Below are 13413 nucleotides of genomic sequence, written 5' to 3' on the forward strand. Positions count from 1 at the left end.
ATTTGGACAGATTCAACGTTGAACAATTCTCACATATAGAAGAGTCTCAGTTTTAAAAAAAAGTTTCTTTTTTGAGCCGTCTCTCCTAAACAATTTCATTTATGTGAAGTATCATATCTCGACTAGGATTTTCTCAACTCTGCTGTATGCCATATGTGTGTATGTCCCGTATATTATGGAGGTAAATAAATATGTTGCATTTGCATATCGTGCATTGTGGGGTGTCTTTAGTGCTATAATCTCATAGCAGGCACTTTGTGCAAATTGATCCATATTTATTTTGGAAATTATTCAAAATAAATCCAGAGAGTGAGGGCATGTAATTTTAAGCTCACTCCCACACTTAGAACATCAATGTCATGGAAACACAAATGGTTTGACTTAGATTGTTTATTAATTCTTATTTCATCCAAACAACTAGCCTCCATTCTGTCAGATGTTTTATTCTAGATATTATACAATTTATGATTCCCTTAATGTGGATTTAAACTGACTGGCAATCTTTATTTTCTTACAAATTTGTGGCAAGTGAGCAGAACATGAGTTAACCTGCGCAGTAAATAGTCTAACATTTGTAATTCACTTTTATTTCAAACTTCACTGAATCATGCCAACAGAACTGAGAGGATCTTGCCTGCAAGCATTCTCAGTAGATTGAAGCCAGAAATGTTCTAAGGCAAGAAGGAGCTGTTGTCTGCCAGAAGCCTGCAGTTTGATCAGAGTGGTTCACTTATTTAGCAGTTCACAGTGCACACTCTACATCAGTGGATAACAGAATTGACTGATTATTTTAAAATGGATTGAAGGTGCACCATGAGAAAGTAGAATAGGGAAGGTTTTAACTGGGAGCAGGTTTTGAACAGGCAAAGAGCAGCGGTTGTGCAGAGGATGGTATGCAGAAGACAAATATCAAATCTGCCATCACCATCAGTTTGAGTCTTGGGTATTTTAACTGCCGGATCTTGTTTCTTTCTCACAGTTCCTGTTCTCTGCTTTCCCATGTATGTTACTAAACTCGGCAGCCGTGACAGCACACCAATCAGTAGGCTGTTAAAATGCCATCAGGGTACTGATGGCATTACAGAATCCTAATTTGTACGTCTAAGATTGGCTTCAGTTTCAAACAAAAGGATGCATTGACTATCTGCAAAAACAGGTAAGAATCAAACTGAGATAGGATGGTAAATATTTGCAGAGTTATAGAAACTGTGTGCCTTAACACTTCCAATATGGAAGGTGATATTGAATATCCCCAATTTGTATTAAAAACCATTTTGCTTATGATAAAGTTTATAAATTTATAAGAAGGGGATCGCTTGATAATGAAAACTATTATAATTTTGCAATAGTGACAGTTGTTGAATAAAAAAAATGAACTGACATTAAAGAAATGATATTTTTAAAGTAAGCTGTAAAATGGAATGTGTAACGTGTTTGTGTTTATTAAAATGAGCCAATTTCTAAGTAAAAATGATAAGGGACTGTCATAAGAATGCATTAAGTATTCATAGCCTAATGATTACCAGTAATTGATTTCAAAATTCAGATATCACTGTTAGCAAACTATTGTTTACCATGTGTGTATATTTCCCCATATTTCTGTCTCCCAAAAAAATCAAGCATGAGTGAGGCTGTCAGTAAAATTGAGGCTGGGGATCTATAAATTTGACTTTCCCCCTCAAAAAAAAGACCAACACAAAATAATCAAGAGTTTCGGGGTTTGTTCAGTTTGTAATCCTGTATGTTTGGCCTGAGGTCAGGGTTACCATTGAACGGTCTAGAGGAAATTTATATTTTACGTCCCAAAGTATTTTCTTCCGGACAGGTGTATTTTGAAATCTTGGAAAATCGAGTTTGGGAAAATTAGGCAAAACCCATTCTAACAGGGAAATGTTTAGTGTTTAGACAACTTCAAATCATATTCTTAGAGGCTGTATCATAGGCTGGATATGATTTGCTACAATAATTGAGCATAGAGCTCTGTCATGTAAAGATAAGGTGATCTTTACATTGATTAACATTGTGTAAGCATTCAGATGTACTAGAGTATTTTGCCCATTGGAAAATGTGCTAATATGCATTCAAACAAGGTTAAAGCACTGCTTGGTAATTTTCCTGTGATGGTTTGGATAGTATTTCAAATACCCAGAGTACTTTAACTTTAAAGCAGTCAAGCAGGAGGCTGGGGGAGCAGAGCAAGCCAGGCAGCATCAAGAGATGGTGAAAGGGCACAGCCTCCTGTCTGCTTATTTTGGATTCCAGCATCTGCAGTTTTTTTGTCTTTAACTTAAATGCAATTTGAAATCTTTAAAGAAAAATATCAACTACATTACATTGAAGGATTGCATAGAAATGGATCAAAAGCTTTCAATTTCAAAAGTTTCCACTGTATGGAGCTACAATGGTTTGTTTTGATAATGGATCCCGTTTTGAATGCTTGTCTGAGCTTCAAAGTGCTCAACTGAGCAGAACATTTGTTCAAAGAGGTATTCGTGGGACTGAGAACATAGATACTTTGATAATTTTAACAGGTTATAATGAAATCATCTGCATTTGATGTGGTTTTGAATACATGTTTGTTCTTAGAACTTAGTGATGACTTAAGTGGATTTAAGTTTTCTTCAAAGACATTTTCTTTCTGTACTGTATAGATGACTGTGTGGAATCTTATAGGGGTCTGAGTAAAGTGAGCTTTGATGAGATATACGACAGAATTAGAAGAGAAGTCTACCCAAGATGATCTCGTGATCAGGAGTATCTTGTTGTATCCTTTATGCTTTCGCCAAGCAACATGATGAGTTTCTAACTAGCCAAGAGTAGGTGGTAAATAAGAGGATTTGTTTTAAACACATTCTTAATGGTTCAACTCATCTCATTAATACTCAGGTTTCCATCCACCAAATGTGCTGAACAAATCTGCTATTGAACATTCTCACAAATTCACCTGCACCTCCACACACATCATCTATTGCATTCGCTGCACCCGATGTGGCCTCCTCTATATTGGGAAGACAGGTCGCCTACTTGCGGAACGTTACAGAGAACACCTCTGGGACACCCGGACCAACCAACCTAACCACCCCGTAGCCCAACACTTTAACTCCCCCTCCCACTCCACCAAGGACATGCAGGTCCTTGGACTCCTCCATCGCCAGACCATGGCAACACGACAGTTGGAGGAAGAGTGCCTCATCTTCTGCCTGGGAACCCTCCAACCACAAGGGATGAACTCAGACTTCTCCAGTTTCCTCATTTCCCCTCCCCCCACCTTGTCTCAGTCAAATCCCTCGGTCGATTCTCCTGTTCCTTGGATGCTGCCTGACCTGCTGCGCTTTTCCAGCAACACATTTTCAGCTCTGATCTCCAGCATCTGCAGCCCTCACTTTCTCTCTTGAACATTCTCAGCATGGATATGAAAATAGGTACTTCATGACTTCAGCTCTCATTTACCAGCATGTTTGTAGTATCTATGCCTTGTCTGGCCTCCCATGCCATATAGGTTAACACTATCCGTGCTGCCTTATTGACATGCCCTTTTGTGGAGACCTGCAGACAATGTTTTGTCATACTTGTCAGTAGGAATCTATGTGGGTCAAGGGTGGGGAGCAGTTGGCAGCATGGCACACTGAAACTTTGATTTAATACTTACATCATGTGCCAGCTGCCTGTACACCCAACACACTGTATGTGATTTCAACCAAATGGCCATGTCGGACAGTGAGTGGGGACTTGTCCTCAGTTCAGCCTGGGGAACCTGGTATCAGTCATGGGCACAGTCCAGGGGCTTGGCCACAGTCAGTCATCCATTTGGAGCAATCACCATCAGGGGACCTATCCCCATGCCATCCAGGGAGTGGGCTGCTGTCAGTCTAATAGGACTAGTGGCAGTCAGGGGAATCATGTTTCATCAGTTGGGGAGCTGTGGTCAGGGGTTGGGTCAGTCCTCTCTGTGGGCTGGTTGTCAAAGTCAGTTTGGGGTCTTGGAGTTCTGTTTTTCAGTTATTAAAGGAGATTGAAAAGAGGCATTTAGGAGCCAAGGAGGGATCATGTCCAAAATGGGTTGGGGTGGGGGGGTACTTAACACTGGTAAAGGGGAAAGCAGAGGCATTTGTGGAGGTGGGAAGGATGGCGCTGAGGGAAATTCAAGTTGCCTGGGGTTACACGGAACAGCATAAGGACATGCCAGGCTGCAGGACGGTGGAGTAGGAGGGGGGGTTATTAACAGTGACATTCACTGCTCCCTCCTCAGATGGAGCATAGTGGAGCAGGGTGGGTATCATTAAGGTTTAATGTTGGGATTCAGGGGACAGGGAGGAAGCTGGAGGTAGTGTTCAATGTGATGACTGCCAATATTGGGGGATGGGTGGAAATGGGCTGTTGGGGTACTGTGAGGTAAAAGGAGAGATGGAGGCTCTGGGGAGGTACCTAATGACCGGGCAGAGCTTGCTGATGGTGGTATCCAACTCAAAGTGTCATCCCTGCCATCACTTACCATTCTCTGGCTGCGCAACGCAGCTGAACAATGGCTGGGACAGTGCCCAGGGTGGGCGGTACCAGTGTCAATTTGATTGGCAAGAGTGCAGGATCCACCTTTGCTGGACCATAGGACAGTGAAGAGCCAAAGGCATGAACTTCACAACATTTTATTTACAAACATTCCTTCACAGATTTGCATGTGCTTATGCATCAAATTTGATCAAAGGTAGATTGCACCATGCATTTGGTGCTGGTTAACGTAAAATTGTCATCTCAGTAAAGCAGAACTTAGAGGCAATAACTTTAAAGGAGAAAGTGAGGCCTGCAAATGCTGGAAATCAGAATCAAAAATTGTGGTGCTGGAATTGCACAACAGCTCAGGCAGCATCAGAGGAACAGGAAAATTGATGTTTCAGAGATAAGCCCTGCATCAGCAATGCAGGAGGCTAATGCTGAGTAGAAGCAGACTATTACTTATGGAACTTTTCAAGGGTGTTTTGGGATGAGGGGAACACCGCTGCATCATGTGCCATGTAGATATGACAGTGGATTCCATCAAACACAAAAGAAAGTGGAACGTTTGATGTGAGTCTGTGTTGTGAAATGGGTTTGAGCACAGCAGTATAACTTCTAATGTATCAAACATTGGCTCTGAAACAACATTAAATGACTGAATTCTGAAGAAGAGTCAGACCACGCTTGGAATTTTACTTCTGTTTCTCTCTCCACAGATGCTCCCAGACCTGCTGAGTTTCTCCAGCATACTGTGTTTGTTTCAGATTTCTGGCCTCGACCAATATTTTGCCTTTATTTCAATAGATACTAGCTGGAGACCATCATAGACCACCAAGGTCAAGATGCCAACATTTGGTTCACATTCTGGGGGCAAACTGTAGCCTGTATTCATTTCATTTGAGTTCCCTTTTGCTGGCTGTCAATAAAAGTCTACATTTATGATTGTTCAATTGCTTGCCTGTGTGTGATATTCCCCTACTGGACACTGACACTGTGAGTCTACAGTGGAGACTGGGGAAAGGGCATGGGGACTCAGAGAGGGCCTTCAGACAAGATGTACCTAAAGGGAAACTTGAAAGGGTTCAGAAAAGATTTACAAGGATGTTGCCAGGTTTGGAGGGTTTGAGCTATAAGAAGAGGCTGAATATGCTGGGGCTGTTTTCCCTCGAGCATCAGAAGCTGATGGGTGATCTTTAGAGATTTATAAATTCGTGAGGCGCATAAATAAACGAGATCTATTCCCTGGGATAGGGGAGTCCAAAACTAGAGGGCATAGGTTTAAGGTGAGAGGGGAAAGATTTAAAAGGGGCCTGGGGGCAACTTTTTCATGCAAAGGGTGGTGCATGTATGGAATGAGCTGCCAGAGGAAGTTATGGAGGCTGGTACAATTGTAACATTGAAAGGCATCTAGATGGACATATGAATGGGAAGGGTTTCGATAGATATGGGCCAAATGCTGGCAAATGGGACAAGACTTATTTAGGATACCTGGTTGACGTGGACGAGTTGGACTGAAGGGTCTATTTCTGTGCTGTACACCTCTTATGACTCTATGACTCTTTGACAAGTAGGGTGTATGGCATGGTGGTTAAACATCAACCAGAGTGCGTGAATATTTGTCCATGCTCAAGGGAGAGTCAGGCTACAGCTGAAGAGGAACTGCAATGAAAGTTTCCAAAAGTGACAGCAGGCTTTTCCCCAATACGCCTTCAAATTCCTGAAACACTTGGAAAAGTCCAACTCCACTCACTTCTGACTGTAAAAAAGTAGCAAAATAAGATCAGAAGCATCTAACCAGAAAGCCCCAAGGTGATGCCTGTAAGCATCACATCTTTATGTTTGGAGTGTGGACTCAAAAAGGAAGAGATACTTAAGCCAAGGGGACTGTGCAGTTTTAACAAGCACATTTGCTAGAACATATTGTGAGTTGTATACAATGTTGCCCATTCCTGGAATACTGAAAGTGGAAGTAAGTAGAGCAAAGTCAATAAGTTCGAAACTACGGAGCAATTGCTTTACAATAATATTTTGTTTGGCTCATGGCCAGATGACCATTGTGGGCCCAGAAAGATCTAGCTGCAAAGTGAAAGCATCAAAAATCTCTCTCTTTCTCTCTCCTATGTGGAGATACCAGAAAGTCTCCAGTAACAGCAAGCTGTATCCCTCTTGCCTTTCTCTGTAAATCCCCTTCTGACGGAAGAATGAATCATCTTTAGCAACATTGAAAAGATTAATTCTTTGTCTGTGAATGAAAGACTGAACGTCAGTGCACAAATGACTTTAGATCAACATCAATGAATCAGAAGAAAGAGAAAGAAGTAATCTCATCAAATCCTGTGGTACAGACTGGTGCTCATGAACTGTATTCCCTGATTTCAATTTCTTTTTCCACTCTATAATCCACACCTCAGTCTTTGTGCATCTGTCTATATGTGAGAGAGGGAATTTAACAAGGAGTGGAATATAATTTATAAAAGGATTAATAAATAATTGATATACATTAATAACTGAATCTGTTGCCTCAACCTCCTAGCCTCAGTTTGGACATGATCTCCCGGTCTCAGTGTGGGTTTGATCTCCCAGCCTCAGTATGGACGTGATCTCCTGGCCTCAGTGTGGGCTCGATCTCCCAGCCTCACTGGGGGCTCGGTCTCCCGGCCTTAGTGTGGACTTGATCTCCTGGCCTCAGTGTGGACTTCCTGGCTTCAGTGTGGACTTGACCTCCCGGCCTCAACCTCCTGGCCTCAGCGTGGATTCAATCTCCCAGCCTCAGTGCGGGCTTGATCTCCTGGCCTCAACATGGACACAATCTCCCAGCCTCATTGTGGACTTGACCTCCCAATCTCAGCATGGATTTGACTTCCTGGCCTCAATGTGTGCTCAACCTCCCTGCCTCAGCATAGACTCAATTTCTGGTATTCCTGCACTCAAGGTGAAGCCCATGCAATCTGGGTTGGAAGGGTTGTTATTCTGAATTCTTATTTTTTATCTAGCTTATTGCTGGACTTATTAATTTCTATATTTTTCTATTTTTTCCCCTAAGAATGTGTACTTGAGAATCTGTACCCTAGGTATCTTGGTATCAAAGATGGCACAATAAGTGGTGACTTGTAAACTTTTCATCATACTCATGTGAGTATATGACAATAAATCTAATTCTACTTCATATTTTCTTTTTGTCTTTGGTTAAAGTGAATATATTCACAATAAACAGTTATTTACTTGTTAAGTACAGGGCAGTTTCTTTTATCGTGAGATTGTCAGTCAGATAAACTGAGAATTTTGGATAGTTCATAAAATCCTTACAAAGTGAAAGCAGGCCATTCAACCCATCAAGTCCACACTGACTCTTTGAAGAGCATCCCACCCAGACCCACCTAACCCTATCACACTGTATTCGCCATGGCCAATCCACCTAGCCTGCACATCTCTTGACACTGTGGGCAATCCATCTAACCTGCATATCGTTTGGACTGTGGAAGAAGACCAGAGCTCCTGGAGGAAACCCACACAGACACGAGGAGGATGTGCAAACTCCACACAGGCCCTCACTCGAGGGTGGAATCGAACCCAGATTCCTCAGGCTGTGAGGCAGCAGTGCTAACCACTGTGCCACCATGTTGATTTAGTTTGACCAAATCTTTTCACATTTTTGATATCTGTGAATAACCTAAGGCTTAGTTTTCAGCACATTACCGCAGTGAATCAATGCATGTCTTTAAAAAGCGCACTGGAAGTACATCCCTTGTACATGTTCCTATGCGAGTGTTTAAAGGAAATTTCTCATAGGACGCAGAAGGTCCAAAATAACATACCTTGATTCCAAAACAGCTCTTTCAACAAATGGCTCACTGTACTTCCATAAACTCTGCAGCAACAAATCATGGTCAAAAGCTTTCTTATCTGAAAGTCCCATGCTGATTCCTTTAAAGCACATATTGTGGGATGGGCAGAGTACATTCTGATATAAAACAGAGAAAATGATAGGTTGAGTGCAAAGTCAGTGTTAGGCTTGACTGAAGTCATAGGTTTCTGACTCTCCCTGCTCTGTTCAGGCTCTTCTGCATCAGTACCATACAGAGTGTACTGCACGAAATACATCAGAAGTGGGTCAGCCACCATCAGTACCTCTTCATTCCCATTGCACAGACTCCAACAGTACTCAGGAGTCCAGTGTTGCAGCCTAAGTACGTCCTTTCACATGATGAGCAGAGGAGGACAGGGAAAGGCATTTGTCTTGATGGATGGCAAGCATGGTATGTCATCAGGTCCCACAGCCACATCCGAAAGTGGGTCTACCTTTACACACACAGCAGTCTGGCAATGACAATGGAGGTTTACAAAACAACCTTCCGCAACTTCCTATGGGATGCCTGCTGGCAAAATTGAACACTTATGCAGCATTGCCAGTTAAAGTTATCTTGACTTTGAATGTTTAAACATTGGATTTCTCCCAGGGAAATACTCAGCATATCTGCCGTGGCAGCCAGGTGACTCACATTATTGGTAGAGATCCCCAGCAGTACCTTTAAAGGACAACCAGTTAAACCATAAGTAGGCTTGGTTGTCCTGAGTGCTGTCGGTCTACTGCCAGCAGCCAAATGACCTTCCAGCATTCACATCCTACTACCCACATTGACTATTTAGCTGTCATTTTACACTTTGTAATGTCAGTTCTTATAGCTTTCTGGCTGATATTACAGAGATCTCCAGTGTTTCAGTGCAAAGAACCACAGCCACAGAAATTGAGGGCACATTCAGCTTTATTTTGACTCTTTCGGTCCTGCAGTGAGCAGTTTGAGATTTTCCGGCAGCAGTTCATACTGATGCCTAATTGCTTTTGGTGAAACACAATCCTTGCACAAGCCATAACATATAAGCACAACCCATACATAGATTCTCTGTCAGCTACAGTGAAGGTGTTATTTTACCATCGACACCCTGAGGGAGATGTATTGAGAGGTTTGATACAATCCCCAGCTATGGTATTCGCTCATATTGCTTGTCCTCCTCTTTTCTCATTGTCAGTAATTCAGAATATGTGAAAGCCAGATGGAAAGGTCATTGCAATCCTTTCACCTTCTCAATGCATTTAGAAGAGTGAAGATTCTGAAAAGAATTATCTTCAATCATTCACAGCAACTTTGGGTAGCAGAACAATCAAGCACTGAAGTTTCCCACAATGGCTAAGCAGGGAAACAGAAGGTTGGAATCACTTGTTGAGTGTATGCAAACATGAAGCTTGACATCATCCAGGACAAAGCAGCCCACTTGATTGGCTCTGCATCCACAAATATTCACTCTGTTCAATAGTAGCAGTGTGTCCCATCAACCATCTTCATGCACTGCAGAAAATCATCCAGTCTCCTTAGACAGCACCTTAAAAATCTACAACCACTTTTACCTGGAAAGACAAGGATAGCTGATACATGAGATTATCACCATCCACAAGTTCCCCTCCAAGCCACTCACCACCCTAACTTGGAAACATATCGCAGTTACTTCGCTGTCACTGTGTCAAAATCTTGGAATCCGTCCACCTACAGTTTATCACTCAAGAAAGCAACCACCACCTTCTTAAGGGCAACTAGAAATGGGTAATAAATGCTGGCCCAGCTAATGGCACCCACACCCCTTTTAGAATAATAACAAATTGATGTTAAAGAAGTCTTTCAGATAGGAAGAATGAGTTTTTTGTATGTTGCTAAATGCAACCAGTGAGCTGAGACTTGAGGTGCATTTAGAAAGTATTCAGCAAGCTTTTCTTTACTCATATAATACACTTCATGTGTCAGATGCAATGTACATGCAATGTATAATACAATTTCTACTAGAGAAGATACTTTCAAGCTCAGAGGTGCTGTTGCACATATGCACCAGTGACAAGCTGACAGAAATTGCATGGTACTTCTCATTTCTTTCTAGAAGAAATCAAACTACTGTCCATAAGTAGCTACCATTAATTTAGGAGGTTAGGTTGGAAATTCAATCCCCAGCTAACTTTGCAGTCCAAGTAGCTGAGCAAATGTTCAAATTATATCAGATTTGGAACACTGCATTAAGTGAGTAAACTATTCCTTAAGGAAGGATCAGATTTAATATAAATTTCAGGCATTCCAATTCTATAGGTGGCAGAAGTGAGGAAGAAACAATTCACAGAGATCCAAATGGATAATAAGAGGGTGTAGTAGCAGGGTTTTATAGAAAAGTAATGATTAGATAAATGTGAGCGGGTAAGTTCAATGGAGTATGCACCATTAGCCTGTCTACAATAGGGATCTGAACTCATGCCAGGTCCTGTACTTACAGAATGCAGAACTGTCTATGTTCTTCTGCATGTTCATAACAGGCCAGGTGCCTGAAGATAAAATTACATGCAAACAGAGACTTAGCTGAACATTTTCTTCTCTGTAGTGTGGCTAAAAGCCAGAATGAAACACAAAATTTTCATTCACAACACCAGCAAATAAAGGCTGCTGGGACACTGACATTTTCTTCATGCTGCCTGAGCAGTTAGATAGAGCAGCTGTGGTAATGAAAGTAGAACAAACCTCAGGGGTTAACTAATACATTTTGATACCACTGACGGTAGCCTTCTAGTAATTGGACTATCAATCCTTTGTACTGGAATCACAATATCAAGTTTAAATGATGGAGGATGCTTAATATAAACTCATGGATTAATTAGGTGCAATTTTGAATTTGTATAATTATGGCACATGGATAGCAAATCATCAACTTGCTTAGCATCTCTCCTAAAGTTAGTGGAAATAAACTTTGGGAGAGGTGTAAAACTGGGTGGCAATTCATTATCATTCATTTTATATTATTGAACCAAGTCAAATGATACCACCATGTCTGATGAGTGGGTTAAAAGCATGAAACTAAAATAGAAAATGTTCAAAACGCACAGTAGGTTTGTTAATAACTGTTGGTAGGGGTAAAACAAGTCACGCATTTCCTTTGATGCAAACCTGAAACATCAAAACCTGTCCCTTCGCATTACACACGCTGAATATATTCATGTTTGTCAGCATCTATTTGTGGTTTCTAATAAAGCATTTGCATTTATCTTAAGCACAATACTACATCTGATACACTAGTGTATCATTAAATTATTATTAACATATTGAGTTTAGTAACATTACCTACAGTAATACCTGCTAATTACCATTTACAACTTTACTACAAATTATTTGATTAATGCCCTTTCTCTGAGAGATGCTACCTTCTCCCTAGCACCTGATGAAGGAGCAGTGCTCTGAAAGCTAGTGTTTTCAAATAAACTTGTTGGACTATAACCTGGTACTGTGCGATTTTTGGCCTTGTCCAACCCAGTCCAACACCAGCACCTCCACATCATGACCTTCTCCTTTAGCAAAGTTTTCTTATTTAACAGTACTATTCACCATGTGCCCCATTCGAAGATTTGCATTTTGGTCTTTGTCACCAAGGCACATTTATGTCTTTCCCTTCTTACCTGGCATCTTATCCTCCTCCAATCAACCAGCCATATATATTCCCTTGCCTGTCTTTTCAAACTTACAATTATTTATTTCAGATAAATCCTATATATTTCAAAGCGATCACTTCTCATTCTTCTGTGCTGTAATGAGTTGAAACCCAACCCATTTAGCCTTTGCTCATAACACAATCGCTCCATACTGGAGAGCATCCTAATAAACCTTTTTCTGCACCAATGAAATGATATCTTTCCTTAAAAAAGGAGATGAAAGCTGCTCACAGTCCTCCAGATGTGGTCACCAGCACCTTGTAGTTACAGTAAGACTTCCCAGCTCTTATGCTCCAGCCCCCTTGAAATAAGGGCCAACATTCCATTAGCCTTCCTGATTATCTGCTGTACCTGTGTGCTAGATTTCTGTGCTTCATGTACAAGTATCCCCCAAGTCCTTTTGTGTTGCAACTTTCATAACAACATAAGAACTAGGAGCAGGAGTAGGTCATCTGGCTCTTCGAGCCCAGTGCACCATTCAATAAGATCATGACTGATCTTTTTGTGGATTCAGATCCACTTACCCACACTCTTGCCATATCCCTTAATTTCTTTATTGTACAAAAAAATCTACCTTAGCTTTAAAAACATTTACTGAAGTAGCATCAACTACTTCACTGGGCGAGAAATTCCATAGATTTGCAACCCTCTGGGTGAAGAAGTTCCTTCTCAATTCAGTCCTAAATCTGCTGCCTCTAATCTTGAGGCTATGCCATCTTGCCCTAGTTTTACCTGCCAGTAGAAATATCCTCTCTACTTATATCTTATCTATTCCCTTCATAATTGTATATGTTTCTACAAGAACCCCCCTCATTCTTCAGAATTCCAATGATATAATCCCATCTACTTATTCTCTCCTCATAAGCCAACCCCCTCAACTCCGGAATCAACCTAGTGAACCTCTTCTGTACCTTTCCAATGCCACTACATCCTTTCTCAAGTAAGGAGACCCAAACTGCACACAGTACTCCTGGTGTGGCCTCACTAGCATCTTGTACAGCTGCAACATAATTTCCTTGCTTTTAAACTCATCCCTTTCACAATGAAGGACAAAATTCCATTTACCTTCCTAATTATTGTTGTACCTGCAGACCAAACTTTTGTAATTCATGCACAATGACACCCAGTTCCCTCTGCATAGCAGCATGCTGCAACTTTTTACCGTTTAAATAATAGTCCTTTGTACTATTATTCCGACAAAAACACACTTATTTACATTGTATTCCAACTGCCAGACCTTTGCTCGCTCACTCAATGTAACCATGTTTCTCTGCAGAGTTTCACAGTCGTCTGCACACATTGCTCTGCCACTCATCTTAGTGTCATCTACAAACTTTGACACTCTATACGTGGTCCCCAACTCCAAATCATCTCCATAAATTGTAAATAATTGTGGTCTCAATACAATC

At 41.3% G+C, this 13413-nt stretch overlaps 1 long non-coding RNA gene across 2 annotated transcripts in view; it reads left to right on the forward strand.

Annotated features, from left to right (window-relative positions):
• Positions 1–589: 589 nt before the first annotated feature.
• Positions 590–13413, forward strand: part of LOC122552890 — a 30130-nt gene continuing 17306 nt past the window's right edge. The window contains exons 1-2 of one of the 2 annotated variants that reach the window (XR_006312543.1): positions 590–891; positions 980–1156. This is a non-coding gene — a long non-coding RNA (uncharacterized LOC122552890). Of the gene's footprint in view, positions 1157–13413 lie in introns of both variants that reach the window. The other variant, XR_006312542.1, reaches the window with a different exon arrangement.

The sequence above is a fragment of the Chiloscyllium plagiosum genome, chromosome 9 (genome assembly GCF_004010195.1).
Source record: "Chiloscyllium plagiosum isolate BGI_BamShark_2017 chromosome 9, ASM401019v2, whole genome shotgun sequence".
Classification (NCBI taxonomy): Eukaryota; Metazoa; Chordata; class Chondrichthyes; order Orectolobiformes; family Hemiscylliidae; genus Chiloscyllium; species Chiloscyllium plagiosum.